Source organism: Pseudophryne corroboree, chromosome 11, assembly GCF_028390025.1.
Source record: "Pseudophryne corroboree isolate aPseCor3 chromosome 11, aPseCor3.hap2, whole genome shotgun sequence".
Lineage (NCBI taxonomy): Eukaryota > Metazoa > Chordata > Amphibia > Anura > Myobatrachidae > Pseudophryne > Pseudophryne corroboree.
Window position 1 is genome coordinate 102,541,664 of NC_086454.1, and position 12,818 is coordinate 102,554,481.

Below are 12,818 nucleotides of genomic sequence, written 5' to 3' on the forward strand. Positions count from 1 at the left end.
CCAAAGGTGCTCGATGGGGTTGAGGTCAGGGCTACGTGTGGGCCAGTCAAGTTCTTCCACACCGAACTCCTCAAACTATGTTTTTATAATCCTTGCCTTGTGCCCTGGGGCACAGTCATGTTGGAACAGAAAAGGACCTCCCCCGAAACTGTTGCCACAAAGTTGGAAGCATAGCATTGTCCAAAATGTCTTGGTATGCTGAAGCATTAAGATTGCCCTTCACTGGAGATAAGGGGCCTAGCCCAAACTGTGAAAAACAGCCCCATACCATTATCCCTCCCCCATCAGACTTCACAGTTGGCATAATGCAGTCAGGCACGTAACGTTCTCCCGACATCCGCCAAACCCAGACTCGCCCATCTGACTTCCGAACAGAGAAGCGTGATTCGTCACTCCACAGAACACGTTTCCACTGCTCCATATTCCAGTGTCTGTGTGCTTTACACCACTCCATCCAACGCATGGCATTGGACTTGGTGATGTGAGGCTTGCATTGAGCTGTTCGGACATGGAAGCCCATTCCATTAAGCTCCCGCCACACAGTTTTTGTGCTTACATTAATGCCAGTGGACATTTGGTACGCCTCAGCTATGGAATCGGCAGAGTGTTGGTGACTTGTACGCACCATGCTCCTCAGCAGTCGTTGACCCTGCTCTTTGGTTTTACGTGGTATTCTGCTTCGTGGCTGAGTTGCTGGTGTTCCTAAAGGCTTCCACTTTCTAATAATATCACTTACAGTTGACATGGAATATCCAGCAGGGATGAAATTTCACGAACTGTCTTATTGCAAAGGTGGTATCCTATCACAGTACCACGCTTGAAGTCACCTGAGCTCGTCAGAACGATCCAGTATGTATCAGAAATGTTTGCAAATGGAGACTTCATGGCTAGGTGCTTGATTTTATACACCTGTGGTAACGGTATGACTGAAACGCATGAATAATTAACAGGTGTGGCCAAATACTCTTCATCCATATAATGTGTGTGTATATATGTGTGTATATGTATGTATGTATGTATATATATATATATATATATATGTATATGTGTATGTGTGTTGGTTTGCAGATAGCCGACAAATTGGAAATAAGTGTGTCAATTTATATATGTACAATATTCTGTGCCTCTTTAAAAACAATAGACACATTCTGCACATGGGGGGTAATTCAGAGTTGATCGCAGCAGCAAATTTGTTAGCAGTTGGGCAATACCATGTGCACTGCAGGGGGGGCAGATATAACATGTGCAGAGAGAGTTAGATTTGGGTGGGGTGTGTTCAAACTGAAATCTAAATTGCAGTGTAAAAATAAAGCAGCCAGTACTCACCCTGCACAGAAACAATTTAACCCACCCAAATCTGCCACACCTGCAGTGCACATGGTTTTGCCCAACTGCTAACAAATTTGCTGCTGCGATCAACTCTGAATTACTGCCTCGGTACCTCTCCAAGGTGAAAAGCTGGCACTCCAAATCAACTGACCTATTTGCTGTACTATGCTGTTTTGACGAATAAACTGACCTTCTATAGCCTTTAAATTAAGAATGTGGTGAGTGCCCTTTTTTCAAGCACCTATATTTGGATCTTTGTCCAAGGAGTGGAGCACTGCCCAGTTGAACAACCATCACCCAATAAATACAGCCCCAGAAGAGCACCGAACACCATGGTGTTGCTGACATCCTCAATCTTGGACAGCCTCACAGCTGCAACCACTGAAGTTAGATAAGTGTGTACAAACATCACCATGGAGACCACATTATACTAGAGCTTATAGAAATCCTATGTAACAGATTTTTTGTACATTCTATTCCTGATGACTGTTTTGGAATAAAACCGAAACGTAGAAGCAACTTTTTGTCTTGCAAATTATTGCTATGGGAGTGCTGCCGTCACCACACATGTATACTGAAATATTTCGGATGGCACCTGGGTACAGTACATAACCGTAATGTCGGTTCCAGCGGCTGTGCGCGCCTCGTGAATTGCTCTGTCGGGCGCCATCTAGAATTCCTCCTGTAGAGGTGAGGAGCAGCGTTAACCTTTTTTCTCTGACGTCCTAGTGGATGCTGGGACTCCGTAAGGACCATAGGGAATAGCGGCTCCGCAGGAGACAGGGCACAAGAATAAAAGCTTTAGGATCAGGTGGTGTGCACTGGCTCCTCCCCCTATGACCCTCCTCCAAGCCTCCGTTAGATTTTTGTGCCCGAACGAGAAGGGTGCAGGCTAGGTGGCTCTCCTGAGCTGCTTAGAATAAAAGTGTATTTTAGGTTTTTTATTTTCAGTGAGTCCTGCTGGCAACAGGCTCACTGCATCGTGGGACTAAGGGGAGAAGAAGCGAACTCACCTACGTGCAGAGTGGATTGGGCTTCTTAGGCTACTGGACATTAGCTCCAGAGGGATGATCACAGGTTCAGCCTGGATGGGTCCCGGAGCCGCGCCGCCGGCCCCCTTACAGAGCCAGAAGAGCGAAGAGGTTCGGTGAAATCGGCGGCAGAAGACGGTCCTGTCTTCAGACTAAGGTAGCGCACAGCACCGCAGCTGTGCGCCATTGCTCTCAGCACACTTCACACTCCGGTCACTGAGGGTGCAGGGCGCTGGGGGGGAGCGCCCTGAGACGCAATATAAACAGATAATACCTTAGGTTGGCAAAAGAATACATCACATATAGCTCCTGGGCTATATGGATGTATTTTAACCCCTGCCATTTTTACAGAAAAGAGCGGGAGATAAGGACGTCGTGAAGGGGCGGAGCCTATCTCCTCAGCACACAAGCGCCATTTTCCCTCACAGCTCCGCTGGAAGGACGGCTCCCTGACTCTCCCCTGCAGACTTGCTACAGAATCAGGGTAAAAAAGAGAAGGGGGGGCACTATTGGCAGCTAAAAATAATATAAACAGCAGCTATAAGGGAATAACACTTATATAAGGTTATCCCTGTATATATATATAGCGCTTGGTGTGTGCTGGCAGACTCTCCCTCTGTCTCTCCAAAGGGCTAGTGGGGTCCTGTCCTCTATCAGAGCATTCCCGGTGTGTGTGCTGTGTGTCGGTACGTGTGTGTCGACATGTATGAGGAGGAAAATTATGTGGAGGCGGAGCAATTGCCTGGGTTAGTGATGTCACCCCCTAGGGAGTCGACACCTGACTGGATGATCGTATTTAAAGAATTAAGTGATAATGTCAGCACTTTGCAAAAAACGGTTGACGACATGAGACAGCCGGCAAATCAATTAGTGCCTGTCCAGGCGTCTCAGACACCGTCAGGGGCCCTAAAACGCCCGTTACCTCAGTGGGTCGACACAGACCCAGACACAGATACTGAGTCTAGTGTCGACGGTGAGGAGACAAACGTAATGTCCAGTAGGGCCACACGTTACATGATCACGGCAATGAAGGAGGCATTGAACATTTCTGACCCTACAAGTACCACAAAGAAGGGTATTATGTGGGGTGTGAAAAAACTACCAATAGTTTTTCCTGAGTCAGATGAATTAAATGAGGTGTGTGATAAAGCGTGGGTTTCCCCCGACAAAAAACTGCTAATTTCTAAAAAATTATTGGCACTATATCCTTTCCCGTCAGAGGTTAGGACGCGTTGGGAAACACCCCCTAGGGTAGATAAGGCGCTCACACGTTTATCTAAACAAGTAGCGTTACCGTCTCCTGATACGGCCACCCTCAAAGAACCAGCTGATAGAAGGCTGGAAAATATCCTAAAAAGTATATACACACATACTGGTGTTATACTGCGACCAGCAATCGCTTCAGCCTGGATGTGCAGTGCTGGAGTCGCGTAGTCGGATTCCCTGACTGAAAATATTGATACCCTGGATAGGGACAATATATTGTTAACTATAGAGCATTTGAAGGATGCATTACTATATATGCGTGATGCACAGAGGGATATTTGCACCCTGGCATCAAGAGTAAGTGCTATGTCCATTTCTGCCAGAAGAGTGTTATGGACGCGACAGTGGTCAGGGGATGCGGATTCCAAACGACATATGGAAGTATTGCCGTATAAAGGGGAGGAGTTATTTGGGGCTGGTCTATCGGACCTGGTGGCCACGGCAACGGCTGGAAAGTCCACCTTTTTACCCCAGGTCACTTCACATCAGCAGAAAAAGACACCGTCTTTTCAAACTCAGTCCTTTCGTTCCCATAAGTACAAGCGAGCTAAAGGCCACTCCTTTCTGCCCCGGGGCAGAGGAAGAGGAAAAAGACTGCACCATGCAGCCGCTTCCCAGGAGCAGAAGCCCTCCCCTGCTTCTGCCAAGTCTTCAGCATGACGCTGGGGCTTTACAAGCAGACTCAGACATGGTGGGGGCCCGTCTCAAGAATTTCAACGCGCAGTGGGCTCACTCGCAAGTGGACCCCTGGATTCTACAGGTAGTATCGCAGGGGTACAAACTGGAATTCGAGGCGTTTCCCCCTCGCCGGTTCCTGAAGTCTGCTCTACCAAAGTCTCCCTCCGACAGGGAGGCAGTTTTGGAAGCCATTCACAAGCTGTATTCCCAGCAGGTGATAATCAAGGTACCCCTCCTACAACAGGGAAAGGGGTATTATTCCACGCTGTTTGTGGTACCGAAGCCGGACTGCTCGGTGAGACCAATTTTAAATCTGAAATCCTTGAACACTTACATAAAAAGGTTCAAATTCAAGATGGAATCACTCAGAGCGGTGATAGCAAACCTGGAAGAAGGGGACTATATGGTGTCTCTGGACATCAAAGATGCTTATCTCCACGTCCCAATCTACCCTTCTCACCAAGGGTACCTCAGGTTTGTAGTACAAAACTGTCATCAGTTTCAGACGCTGCCGTTTGGGTTGTCCACGGCACCTCGGGTCTTTACCAAGGTAATGGCCGAAATGATGATTCTTCTTCGAAGAAAAGGCATCTTAATTATCCCTTACTTGGACGATCTCCTGATAAGGGCAAGGTCCAGGGAACAGTTAGAAGTCGGAGTAGCACTATCTCAGGTAATGTTACGTCAGCACGGGTGGATCCTAAATATTCCAAAATCGCAGCTGATTCCAACGACACGTCTACTGTTCCTAGGAATGATTCTGGACACAGTCCAGAAGAAGGTGTTTCTCCCGGAGGAGAAGGCCAGGGAGTTATCCGAGCTAGTCAGGAACCTCCTAAAACCAGGCCAGGTGTCAGTGCATCAGTGCACGAGGGTCCTGGGAAAAATGGTGGCTTCTTACGAAGCGATTCCATTCGGAAGATTCCATGCAAGAACTTTTCAGTGGGATCTACTGGACAAATGGTCCGGATCGCATCTTCAGATGCATCAGCGGATAACCCTGTCGCCAAGGACAAGGGTGTCTCTTCTGTGGTGGCTGCAGAGTGCTCATCTACTAGAGGGCCGCAGATTTGGCATTCAGGATTGGATCCTGGTGACCACGGATGCAAGCCTGAGAGGCTGGGGAGCAGTCACACAGGGAAGAAATTTCCAGGGCTTGTGGTCAAGCATGGAAACATCTCTTCATATAAACATTCTGGAACTAAGGGCCATTTACAATGCCCTAAGTCAAGAGAAACCCCTGCTTCAGGGTCAGGCGGTATTGATCCAATCGGACAACATCACGTCAGTCGCCCACGTAAATGATGGCGTCCCGTCTAAACAAAAAACTAGACAGATATTGCGCCAGGTCAAGGGACCCTCAGGCAATAGCGGTGGACGCTCTGGTAACGCCGTGGGTGTACCAGTCAGTGTATGTGTTCCCTCCTCCGCCTCTCATACCAAAAGTACTGAGAATCATAAGAAGGAGAGGAGTAAGAACTATACTCTTGGTTCCGGATTGGCCAAGAAGGACTTGGTACCCGGTACTTCAAGAGATGCTCACGGACGAACCGTGGCCTCTACCTCTGAGAAAGGACCTGCTCCAGCAGGGGCCTTGTCTGTTCCAAGACTTACCGCGGCTGCGTTTGACGGCATGGCGGTTGAACGCCGGATCCTGAGGGAAAAAGGCATTCCAGATGAAGTCATCCCTACCCTGGTCAAGGCCAGGAAGGACGTAACCGCAAAACATTATCACCGCATTTGGCGAAAATATGTTGCGTGGTGTGAGGCCAAGAAGGCCCCTACAGAGGAATTTCAACTGGGTCGTTTCCTCCATTTCCTGCAAACAGGACTATCTATGGGCCTAAAATTAGGGTCCATTAAGGTTCAAATTTCGGCCCTGTCGATTTTCTTCCAGAAAGAACTGGCTTCAGTGCCTGAAGTTCAGACATTTGTAAAAGGGGTACTGCATATACAGCCTCCTTTTGTGCCTCCAGTGGCACCTTGGGATCTCAATGTTGTGTTGAGTTTCCTAAAGTCACATTGGTTTGAACCACTCACCACTGTGGACTTCAAATATCTCACATGGAAGGTGACGATGCTGTTAGCCCTGGCTTCAGCCAGGCGTGTGTCCGAATTGGCGGCTTTATCATATAAAAGCCCTTACTTAATTTTTCATTCTGACAGGGCAGAATTGAGGACTCGTCCTCAATTTCTACCTAAGGTGGTTTCTGCATTTCACATGAACCAACCTATTGTGGTACCTGCGGCTACTAGGGACTTGGAGGACTCCAAGTTGCTTGACGTTGTCAGGGCCCTGAAAATATATGTTTCCAGGACGGCTGGAGTCAGAAAATCTGACTCGCTGTTTATCCTGTATGCACCCAACAAGCTGGGTGCTCCTGCTTCTAAGCAGACGATTGCTCGTTGGATTTGTAGTACAATTCAGCTTGCACATTCTGTGGCAGGCCTGCCACAGCCAAAATCGGTAAAAGCCCATTCCACAAGGAAAGTGGGCTCATCTTGGGCGGCTGCCCGAGGGGTCTCGGCTTTACAACTTTGCCGAGCAGCTACTTGGTCAGGGGCAAACACGTTTGCTAAATTCTACAAATTTGATACCCTGGCTGAGGAGGACCTGGAGTTCTCTCATTCGGTGCTGCAGAGTCATCCGCACTCTCCCGCCCGTTTGGGAGCTTTGGTATAATCCCCATGGTCCTTACGGAGTCCCAGCATCCACTAGGACGTCAGAGAAAATAAGATTTTACTTACCGATAAATCTATTTCTCGTAGTCCGTAGTGGATGCTGGGCGCCCATCCCAAGTGCGGATTGTCTGCAATACTTGTATATAGTTATTGTTACAAAAATTCGGGTTATTATTCTTGTGAGCCATCTTTTCAGAGGCTCCTTTTCGTTTTATCATACTGTTAACTGGGTTCAGATCACGAGTTGTACGGTGTGATTGGTGTGGCTGGTATGAGTCTTACCCGGGATTCAATATCCTTCCTTATTATGTACGCTCGTCCGGGCACAGTATCCTAACTGAGGCTTGGAGGAGGGTCATAGGGGGAGGAGCCAGTGCACACCACCTGATCCTAAAGCTTTTATTCTTGTGCCCTGTCTCCTGCGGAGCCGCTATTCCCCATGGTCCTTACGGAGTCCCAGCATCCACTACGGACTACGAGAAATAGATTTATCGGTAAGTAAAATCTTATTATTATTTAGGATAACGTGCAGGAATATCCAGTTTGTTTATCTCTAAGTGACAGGCGGCAATGTTATGCCACCGGCATGCTGGAAGGAAGCCCCCTGTACACGGTCTGCGCTGCACAATAGCCGTGTGCTTCTTTGTTTGTTGTTTGGTTTTTGTTGCTTCAAAGGCGCAGGAAGGGTGGTGTACACAGTAATGCTTTGTATGACTTTGATCCTGTATGTAGGAATGGACTGCTGAGTAATTGTCACCTAGGCGCTGGAGTGTAGCATGTTAAAGGGTCAGTTAGCATTCAGAAATATGCACAGTGGAGTCGCATTATTATGACCACCAGCTAATAGCCAGAGTAACCGCCGTGTGCAGCACGGACAGCAGCTAGACGTTCACTGAACTGTCGTTTTAGACATACGTCCGGTAGACCCCGGGTTCATTTTGATGGTGAGCCGCTCCACTATAGCGTGTTAGTTGACCCTCATGCACTTTCGTAGCCGACGCTCACCCATCACATCAATAGCACATGGTGCTCTGACGTTTTCACCTGGGTTATTCGCAGTGGTGCCATTTGTACAGTCACGATACACCGTCACCACAGCAACACGCCAACAGTTCGCAAACTGCGCTGTTTCAGATAAACTGCCACCCTTGGCCCGAAAGCTAACAATCATCCCTTTTTGCAACTCCGATAAATCGCTCCTTTTACCCATGACAGCAATGAGTGATGTGTGTACAAACAGCCTATTGTACACCTTATATACCCACCAAGACAGCGCGCGGCGTACTTCATGGGCTACGCGCTGCCAACGTCAAATGTAGAATGTGGTCATGATAATTTGACTCTACCGTGTATTTGAACCTTTGCGCTCCATAGCAGATGAAAGATGTTTGACCTTGTAGTGTCGCAATTGTAGCAGCAAATTTGTGGTTGTACCATTTCATCCATAGAGATGCTAACAGCAATATTTTAAAGAATAGCAGGGTTAAACAAAATCTATTTTGTGGAGTGATGAACAAACAGGTGTATAATTTATAGTATAGTGTTTGCACCCCCCCTTGCAGTGCATCTTGGTTTGTGCAGGTGTAAAGTTGCTCTGTTTTCACCCCTTCTTTGCTTTGCTCCTGACTTTGAATCAGCCCCATCACATTTGTCAGCTTGGTGAGGGCCGGTCTCCGTCACTGCAGTAGCCGCTCTACTATTTTTAACTGAGCAAAGCTTTATAAACTAGTAGCAGTAGCTGATCTAATGGAAAATGATTTCTCATAGCTGGCTGCGCTGTAGATCTGTGTTCCTGGTGAGGGAAGGTGCTGAATAGAGCAGATTATGCACCCTGTTCCCCCACCAGGTCTGTGTGTCTGCTCTTCTATATTTTGCTGCACAGTATTTATAGCAGGTGGGGTGTGCCTCTCCCTGCCTGGCATCGCCTCCCCTCCCTCCTGCTTCCTGCTTCTCCAACTTAACTCTCTCCCACTCTGCTGCTTACGTTGTATTGTATGTAAGTGCATCAGAGTACCAGGCTGCGCCCCCTAATCACACACCTCTCTGTCCTATTCTTTCTGTGCCCACAGAGGCTATTTTACCTCCTTTATCAAAGCTTCAAATGGCTTTTATTTTTAAAATGTAGATTTGTTTCTGTGCATCCCCCTGGAATCAGTAAGCATAATTAACACTGACATGACGGCCTCACCTGATGGAGAGAGAGAGTGGGATAACAGGGGAGACAAAGCCATCACTCTGGAGATGCTTGTGAAGTTGGCCTCTTTTTAATATGAGCGTCAGACACGGTGGCTCTTATAATGTCTTCAAGTAAGAGATGTGTATTATAGATCAGTGCCCTGCTTCTCAAAATGTTCTTTCCAAGGTGTTCAGAAAGTGATTGATGGTAGAAGTAAAATCATTACAACAGCCCAAGCTTCCAGACCCCTACAGACTAATGATCCAGTCTTAAGATATTCTATATTGCATCTGTTAAGGGCCGTACATACTAGACGATTATTATGTCCGATACCGACGATTGTGAACGGTATAGTGTGTATGGTCCTAGCAATCAACGATGTGCGCACCCGCGCTCGTTGATTCCAGGCTGGCGGTCAGAGGTGCAGCATGCTTAATGTGAGCAATGTCACTTGTGACATTGCTCATCACGGCATGTGTACACTGAGCCGCGATGAGCGATGTTCACGATGTGACATTGCTCCATCTCCCCGGCAGCGGCTCCATTCTAGCTGAGCCGCTTATGGGAGCCGCACACCCAGCGTCTCCCACTGCCCCATCAATTCATTTTTCTCCCACTGCCCCACCAATCACCACTGTGCCACCAACTTAATAAAATATTCATTAGAATGGGTTCATAAAATATATCTAGTTATATATATTTTTTTTACATTTATTCATATTTGTTGTCGGTGCCGGGTCACTTATGCATGACAATCCCTTTCCATATTAGCATGCATTGCTATGGAGCCGGGTGACAGGGGGAGTGAAGAAACTTCACTCCACCCCCGCCGTCTGGCAGCTCGGCAGTGGATCGCCGTGTGTGTCGGGGGCATTAGTCACCAGCATCCGGATCAGCACTAAAGCACGTTTCACGATATCCCCCCAGTGTGGTACATTGCATATCTTTAAAATAGAAAGTGTTCTACTGTACAAGTGAGTGTGCTGTTTGTAGTCATGTATGTATAAGCTGCAGATATAGAAAGTAACAGCAGCACAGGATCTCTGGGTAAGCAGTGACCACATCCTCTATATATGTGTGTGTGCACATAGCATGTGTAAGCGTGCATGCTCTGCGTTTACTTTCCAATGTTCCACTTCCCAGTTTTTGCGGTGACTACAGTAGTTTGTGAGTCAGTGACTAGCTGTATCTTACATTCAGGGGTGTCTCTGATTAGCTTCCCACCTGAGGGAGGAATGGAAATAGTCTCTGATACCCAGGCCCATTACTAGGTGTGTGCGGAGGGGGGCACTGCACATAGCGCTGTAGGGTAGGGGCACTGATGGCGACAGTTGTCAATTATCTGTTTTAATTCCTTTCACTTGCAGCTTCCACCCTTTTTGAAGCCCAGCATCTCCTGACTGCCGCTGTCTCCAACCCTGACCCCTTCTGTCGCTCATACCTATACAACATTCATGAACTCGGCTTGAGCTTTCTTTGTTATTCAGTCACACTGTCTTTTATTACATTTCAAGAGGACATACGTGAGATTCGGACCCATTTCCTGTGGCATTGCAGTCAGACGATCTATTCATTGAGCTATCTGCCCTAGACGGTAAATAATTCTAAACTACAGAATTCTAACTATTTGAAGCTTACCTTGTACTTTGTGAAATAATGATCAGCATTGCGGCTGAGCAGATCTATGTAGTGTGTGGCTGCAAGAGATTGGATGTGTGGCTGCACACTACATAAATCTGCTCAACTGCAATGCTGATTATTTTGTTTACAAAGTACAAGTAGCTTCATATAGTGTTCATAGTTTTTATGCAGGATCAAATGTCTCAATGAGTAGGGTGTTTGATTAGAATTCAACAGGTTATAGGTTTGAATCCTGGGTATGGCAGTATATTAAAATGTGTAATTCAATAAAGGGTATTGTAACTAAATATCAATGCACTCTCAAGTTAAGTGCATGAATGTGGCATAGAGGATTTGTATCCAAATCCATTTTCTTGCAGTGGTCTATAAATGTGTATATTTATAATATAATTTTTTTTAAATTTTTTATTATATTATACATAAAGTGGTAAAGGGCATCATAGCATGGGCTTTCTCTGGGATCAGTCTTGTCATGCCCCTTCACCACGAGGCATGCACCTTATGTCCCTATTGGAAAAAATGGGAGGGAGAGAGGTGCCAATGCTCTCTCTGACACAGGGCACCAAAGAGTCTAGTTACAGCTCTGCTGAAACCTATTGATATTTCTGATATTGTACCTTTTCAATAATTGTACACGTATATGGACAGGGAAGAAAATGTTGGAAGAAAAGTTCCAACATCGTTGCAGGAGCTGAAAACGACTTGGCTACAGAAATAGCCGCTATGTATGGCATGCTATTTGATTCAGAGGTGGACGCGGTTATTTCTTACGCAGGTGGACCATGTTTTGAGGACTGTACTTGTGTCGGAGATGCAGTGCGCATGTGCTTCCATGCAGCTGCAACGTCTGTCGCAGTGGGCTGTAAGCCGCAGCATAACTGCCATGCTGCTGCCATTTGGGGTTGGAGACGGGGAGTGTTAACACGAGGGCTTGTTGCTTCCGTTTCACTGGCCTGGGCACCTTAGATGCGGTGCACATTGAGTAATGTTAGGATTACTCAGATGTCCGATGCAGTGACCAATGGTTGCAATGTTGATCCGATGCTGGGTATGTGGACGCAGCCAGCAGATCACAGAAGCTTATTTTTCTCACAGCTGCTGCGCACAAAGCCGCAGCTGTGGTTGCCTGTGCACTCGGCAGTGAATCAAACCCTCTGCTATGGGGATGGCAGACCTTGTATTGCACCAGTACAAATAAACCCACGACTCCTCTAACACAAGCTGCTACTGATACATGATATGTGCATTGACATGTCCTTCCTAGAAGTATATAGGTAATGTGCCTTCAGATCAGAGAGTCTCTGCGGAAGGCAGGTTAGAATTCTGTGTGGGCAAAGGTACTTCGGTTTGTGCACAACAAATACCCCTTTTACGCTCACACAGCCGGGTCACTGCCAGGATGCTTCCCGGGACTGACCCCTTTCACACTGCACTAAGACCTGGGATGGACCCGGGACAGCCTCATTTACACTGATCCCGGGATATCCCTGCAAATGCATATGTATGTCATTAGAAATGGCCTTTTTCTGGCTCGCATAGATGAGGTCACAATACTTTGTTTAAAACTTGCTGTTGTGTACGGATAATTCCTCTGGCTTCAAGCATCTTGGATATGTTTTTATAAATGACTGCATCTTTCACTGTGCCTGGGATCTGCCTCATTATTTCCTCCTCTTCCCTAATGCTGAGCAGCTCTCTCACCACCTCTTCTGTCCAGGTCGCCATGCTGCCTTGCTCCCACGCTTCCAGGACGCTCCCCTGGGTTCTGAAAGATGACATCATCTTTTCTGAGCCCAAGAAAGCTCCAATCCGAGGCCTTTTAACAGTCCCGGGTAGTGAATCCCGGGACGGGCCCTTTCACACTACACAGCTTCCTGGGATGGTCCCGGATTCAACCCTGGTCGAGACCTGGGATGAAATCCTGGGATGCTCGTTCCGGAAAATTGTCCCTGTACCCTTTCACACTGAGCAAAAACCCGGTTGATGCGTGTTCATGTGCAATATCCCGGCCATAT

At 47.2% G+C, this 12,818-nt stretch overlaps 1 protein-coding gene across 2 annotated transcripts in view; it reads left to right on the top strand.

The window, feature by feature from the left end:
* The window catches only part of MOB2 (MOB kinase activator 2), a 123,130-nt gene that overhangs the window by 75,364 nt on the left and 34,948 nt on the right, over positions 1-12,818 (top strand). The window lies entirely within an intron of this gene.